Raw genomic sequence first — 6,471 nt, forward strand, 5'->3', positions numbered from 1 at the left:
TGTGTACCTCATAGTACTCCCCGTCCAACATGGACACAATCGTGTCCAGGACTGCTGCAGTGGCGAGGTCCAACTTGCTGGCCGTGCAGGCCGCGGAGATCTCCAGGAGCTCGGCCTCCAGCAGGCATCGGGGAGACTGTAGCTGAGGACTTGATGGAGCTTGCCTAGAAGCTGGGGAGGCTCTCCTCTTTGCCTGACTCATCCGAGTCCAATGACTCTGTCTCAGGAGTGGTGCCGCAAACGGGACCAGCTCCTGCGCAAGGGCTAGCCAGGGGTGTGGCCTCGTCCTCCGTCCTCACTCCTTCGTCGGCATCCTCATCGCGCCAGCGCCACCCGTCTCCTGAGAGTAGCCAGGGAGAGCTGGGCACAGGTCGAGCACTCCACGGTGTCCTCCCAGCACGCAACACAGGACCGATGGTCTTCGCACTGCTCCCTGCGCTGTCTGCAGTCCGGATACCACCTCATCGATGCCATGACCACCGAAAGGTACTCAAGCCGGTGATTCACATGTGGGATCCGAGAGGTGAATCAGGCATGGAAATACAATGTCTTGTGGATTCTCTTAGACAAAGTAAGAAAAGAGGAGGAAGTGGAAGTCGAGCCATGATATATACCTGCGGGGGCAGGACGAAGTCACTTCCTCTGCCTTTCAGGCATGAATGCAGAGCCTTTTGATTGGATTATGTGATCTGATGATCAGTCCCATGAGTAATAGATCACAATCCCTGAGATAGGGAACTGTTCTTTCATCGAGGCCAATGGTTGGGCCAGGTCCGCTTGGACCTTCTAAAACAAACCTGCCCCCCTCCTTGTTCCCAACCAGGCAACCCAGAGTTGGAAAAGCAGATTTAGCAAATGGATTGGTGCATGGATTGCTGTTCTCAGGGTCATGGTCTCAATAGGTCAATACTTTATCAACAAACTAGTCAAACTCAGTTGACAGTTTTATCACTAACAAACAGAATGACTATTAAATAATATGCAAAGTTGTAGTTATAAGCTTCCAGCAATCAGAATTGCATCGGTTAAGCAAATACAATGGCTGGACCCCATATTCTCCGGCTCCATATACTGTATATTTTAGTCAAGACAAGAGTACCTCTTGACCTTCCATCGGCCTGTTGGATTGTCACCTTTAGCAGGCAATCTCTTGTATCTACCAAACCCTTGTATCTACCAATCTCTCTCTTCTCCCTTTGTTTGGTTTTATTTTTGTCTTATACCGCTCGCCAAGTCAACATGATCTCTGTCCTTGACCGGATCCTTGGATGGGTATCTGAAAAACAGAGGGTGTGGGACCGCTCATGTTACCATGGCTGTCCATTAATCGCAATGTAGCGGCTCTGGGGGGCTTGGTTTTGGCAGGTTCACTCCACGTCATGCATGGCCAAAACTTCTCTGACAGCATATTAATGCTAGCGATAGCCATGGCTGCCAGAACTCTCGAGCCTCTCCCCCTGTTTTAAACTTTTCCAGCCGAGCAGACGCCATATGTCATTCTCTCTCACATCCGCTTGACCTCTGGTCCATAAAAAATAGAGAAAATTGTGTAAAAAGTTAGACTCACTGTCTACAAAAGCCATTGCAGTTGTGAACAGAGAAATAAAAATAGGAATTAATAATGAAAAAAGATTAATTTAGGGGTGAAAGTCGTACGCAAACACTCAAACACTTAGCTGTAACTGTTGTGAATGGAGAAGAGGAGCGATCAACCCTAACCCTAGATGTTATGTAATGTGGCAGTTCCTCCTACCACACGCCACCTAAGTGACGTTTCCAGGGCCCTCCAGCACAGAGACGCAGATGACGATGGGTGGCAGACACCAGTTTATTGTAGAGAGGAGGCTAAGTGGAATTAGCCGGGAGAAGATGGAACATGTCATGACAGGGCTCCTATGCTGAGTGTGTGTGGATGGCGGTATTAACCTGCTGCTCTTTAGCCAACCTGACCCAATCATCAGTTCCAGGTCAGGTGTGGCTACACAAACCATTCCATCACCACTCCACACCACATGTAATTTTAAAAATACAACGTTAGAAATTGCTTATGATACAGTGTATGATAAATGATGAGTATGAGTATGATAAACATTACAACTAAAAACACATTGATATTGATCAACTGCTACAGCAACAGTCACTTAGCTGGCATAGCATTACCAGGAGGCAAACAAGTTGCATTTGATCATTATCTTCTGAACATATTTATTATACAATTTCTAAATATTGTAATATAAATATTGAAATATTGAAAAAAATATATATATATTAAATGATGTTTAATAATGATATGTAATATTTTTATGTTTTATATAAAGTTCTTATACATTTTATATACATATTTTTATTATACATTAAAAAATAACAAAATTAATATGTTTATATATTATTATATGTAATATATAAACATATTAAATCCAAAATATAGAACAAATGGAATTTATGTTGTTTTGTAGTTATCTAAGATTATTTTAAAAATCCTGTCTGCTCCGTCTGTTGCCAGATAAGTCAGGTTATCCTGGAATATCAAACTGTCTTTATTTAAACTGAGAAGCTGAAACAATTTCTCAATATTTTCCTCTGGAATCTTTGTTTGCTCGATCAGAAAATCATGGATTCAATTTTCAGGAACCTATACTATTCTGTATGTGTGTGTGTATATGTGTGTGTGTGTGTGTGTGTGTGTGTGTGTGTGTGTGTGTGTGTGTGTGTGTGTGTGTGTGTGTGTGTGTGTGTGTGTGTGTGTGACTAAAAGTGGAAGACAGATCTATCTATCTATCTATCCATCGATCATCCATCTTATCTTTTTTTCTCTTTTTCTTCACTTCTTTGTCCACTTTATTTCTCCAGATTGCGTTCATTGCACATTATCCCTCTGCTTCTATGTTGCTTGTGTTTGCAGGTTCCTCATTATAAATAAAGAGGATGACTTTGTTTACTTCCATTCCAGCCTTATCTCCTGGACTCAACATAGATTTATCTTCGATTTGGGGACAAATTCAGTTTTCTTATCAGCCTTTGTTTTGTTCCTACTCTCTCTCTTTCTCTACCACACACACACACACACACACACACACACACACACACACACACACACACACACACACACACACACACACACACACACACACACACACACACACACACACACACACACACACACACATCGAGCTAAACCGACACACACTGTTCGTCCTCCGGTGGATATTACCATGTATATATTTATGACTATTTATTTTAGTCGTGTCCCCGCCTGCCTGGGCAGTTCCCGACTGTAAACCTTATCAAACATTCTGTCTGATCAAAAGCCATGAATTATGAATAGAGGGAACAAACAAGTGTGTATGTGTGTGTGTGAGAGACAGAATGAGAGAGAGAGAGAGCGAGAGAGAGAGAGCGAGAGAGAGAGAGAGGAGAGAGAGAGAGGGGGCGGGATTGAGCCTGATGAGGAATAATGAGTTATGATAATAAGAACAAACAATAAGTTTACCGATTGGGGAGAGGAGAGGAAACCCTGCAGCCTTTCTTCTAGTTAAAAGAAAGAAATGCACTTGGAAAAACACTTTGATCAAATCTGACAAAGTAAATGAAATAAATAAATGAACGGATGAATAAATAAATAAATAAATAAACTAATACATACATACATACATATAAATGCATACATTTAAATACATAGATAATTAAATACATACAAAAATATAAATATCTATTTGAATGTATTTAAGATTCAAGATTTAAGAGGTTTACATACATATACATACTTTCATACATATTTGCAGTGAAATATCAATGCAATGCGCCTGGTGAATACGCACAGTATGTTCTAGACTGAACACAATAGCTACCTCAAAATTTCTACTTAACTAACTAACTGATTCCTAAAACGTAATGCAGTAAGTAAGTCGAATAATATAGACTAAAATAAGAACTCAAAGGTAATGCAGAGTGGGGGTACAAAATAGCAATAAAGGTAATGGACTTATGTATATGGGATAGGCTATTTCGTATATACAGATATGTGCATTAAAGTGGCATGTGAATAAAGTGAGGTAGTGTGTGTGGAGATAGACAGTACAGTATACAACAGTACGGCGCAGCAATACAGTAACACTGAACAGAACAGCAATACAGCACAGTATGCAGTAACCCGGAACAGTGATACAGTATGCAGTACAATATGCTACATACAGTACAGTAAGGCAGTGGAGCCTATGTGTGACTCAGTGAGGACCCCTGGTGAGTTCAGCGTTGACAGTTCTCATGGCTTGTGGAAAGAAAGTCCGTCTTAGTCGCTCTGTTCTCGCTGTGTGAATTACGGAGGCGCTTGCCTGACTGCAGCAGCTGGAACAGTCCGTTGTTGGGGTGATGAGGATCCTTCATGATCCTCAGGCTCGACTACTACACCTCCTGGTGTATAGGTTTTGCAGGGAGGGGAGGGTAGTTCCAGTGGTACATTGGGCTGAACGCACCACCCTCTGCAGGGCCCGCCTGTCCTGAGCAGTACAGTTCTCAATCCAGGCAGTGATGTTGCCTGTCAGGATGCTCTCCACTGCTCCAGAGAAGAAGGAGACTTGATGCAAAACTTGGAAACTTGATGATGGTGTTGGAGCTGGACCTGTCCACACAGTCATGTGTGTACAGGGAGTACAGTAAGGGGCTGAGGACACAGCCCTGGCGGGAACCTGTGTTCAGGGTGAGGGAGCTGGACATGTGCTTCCCCACCCTGACCACCTTGGGCCGGGCTGTGAGGAAGTCCAGGATCGAGGCACACAGTGGAGTGTTCAGTCCCAACTCCTGCAGCTTGACATCCAGTCTGGTGGGGACAATGGTATTGAAAGCTGAACTATAATCGATGAACAGCAATCTCACATAGCCCCCCTTCCGGCCATCCAGGTGCGTGGGCGTGGTGTGCAGTACCTGGGAAACTGTGTCATCTGTGGATCTGTTCTGCTGGTACGCAAACAGCAATGGGTCCAAGGTGCGGGGGAGGGAGGCGCAGATATAATGCTTAATCAGCCTCTCGAAACACTTCATGACCACTGAGGTGAGGGCCACCGGACAGTTGTCATTCAGGCAGGCAGGAAAGGCGATCTTCGGGAGCCAGACGATGGACCTCTTGCAACAGGACGGGACCACTGATTCAGCCAGGGAGATGTTAAATATTGTAGTGAGCACCGGGGCTAGCTGGTTAGCACAGGTCTTCAGTACCCGCCTCGATATGCCATCTGGGCCCGCAGCTTTCCTGGTGTTCACACACATCAGAGCCCTCCTGACATTATGCTCAGACACTGAAAGTGCGCGCTTATCCCCAGCGGTGTAACTCCAATTAGCCGGCTAGCTAGCGGTGTTGTTGCGAGACTCAAACCGCGCATAAAAGGAGTTCAGTTCGTTGGCGAGGGAGGCGTCCACACTCTTGGCTGGGGAGGGCCTGCTCTTATAATTCGTAATAGATTCCCTCTCTGTCTTTATTTCCGGATACAAGACCGTCGTTGTAAGCAGCCGTGCGAGCATTTAGAACGCAGTGGATGGATTTATCGACCTACGGCTTCTGGTTTGGAAATATCCTAACTTTCCCCGTAGGAACGATGCTGTCCGCTAACATGGCTACGAAGCTCCCAGCCACTTCCGTAAACTCGCTGACGTCATTGGAACTTGATTGGAACATGTCCCAGTCGATGTCAGTCGGAGCATCCTAAAGCGCAGCCTCTGATTGATCCGTCCACCGCTTCACTTCCCTCATCACCACCAATTCTCGTGCGATCAGAGGCCTGGAAACGGGAACCAGCGAAATCGTGATGTGATCAGATTTCCCGAAAGCAGGCAGCGAGACGGTCTTGTATCTGTTCTTGTACGGTGTGTAGAAATGGTCCAAAGTTCTATCTCCCCTGGTGGCACACGTGATGTGTTGGTAGAAATTAGGTAGAACTTTTTTAAGGTTTGCCCTGTTAAAGTCCCCAGTCACCACCACAGCCGCCTCAGGATGTTGTTTTGAAATCCGCCCAGCACATCACACAGGTCCGATAGTGCCATGTTGGTGTCCGCGGTGGAATATAAACGGCTGTAATGATTACCGTGCTGAATTCCCGGTGATTGTTGTTGATGTTGTTGGCGGGGCACCAGCGGCTGTTTACCATGATGCAGAAGCCGCCACCCTTGGATTTCCTTGACTCCCCCGATCTGTCGGCGCAGAACACAGAGAAGGACTTGGCTGGACGTATGGCATGGTCTGGCACCAGCAGGTTCAGCCATGACTCCGTCAGGCAGAGGATGCAACAGTTTCACGTATCCAGTTGGAATGTAATCCTTGCCCGAAGTTCATCCATCTTGTTCTCCAGAGACAGAACGTTGCGAGGAGGATGCTGGGCAGAGGTGGACGGTAAGGTTGCGTCCTCATTCTGACCCGAATGCCGCCTCTTTAACCGCGGTGCTTTCTCCGTGGGCCCACCCGTGGAACAGCAGCTCCATTGT

Source organism: Zeus faber (assembly GCF_960531495.2).
Source record: "Zeus faber genome assembly, chromosome: 9".
Classification (NCBI taxonomy): domain Eukaryota; kingdom Metazoa; phylum Chordata; class Actinopteri; order Zeiformes; family Zeidae; genus Zeus; species Zeus faber.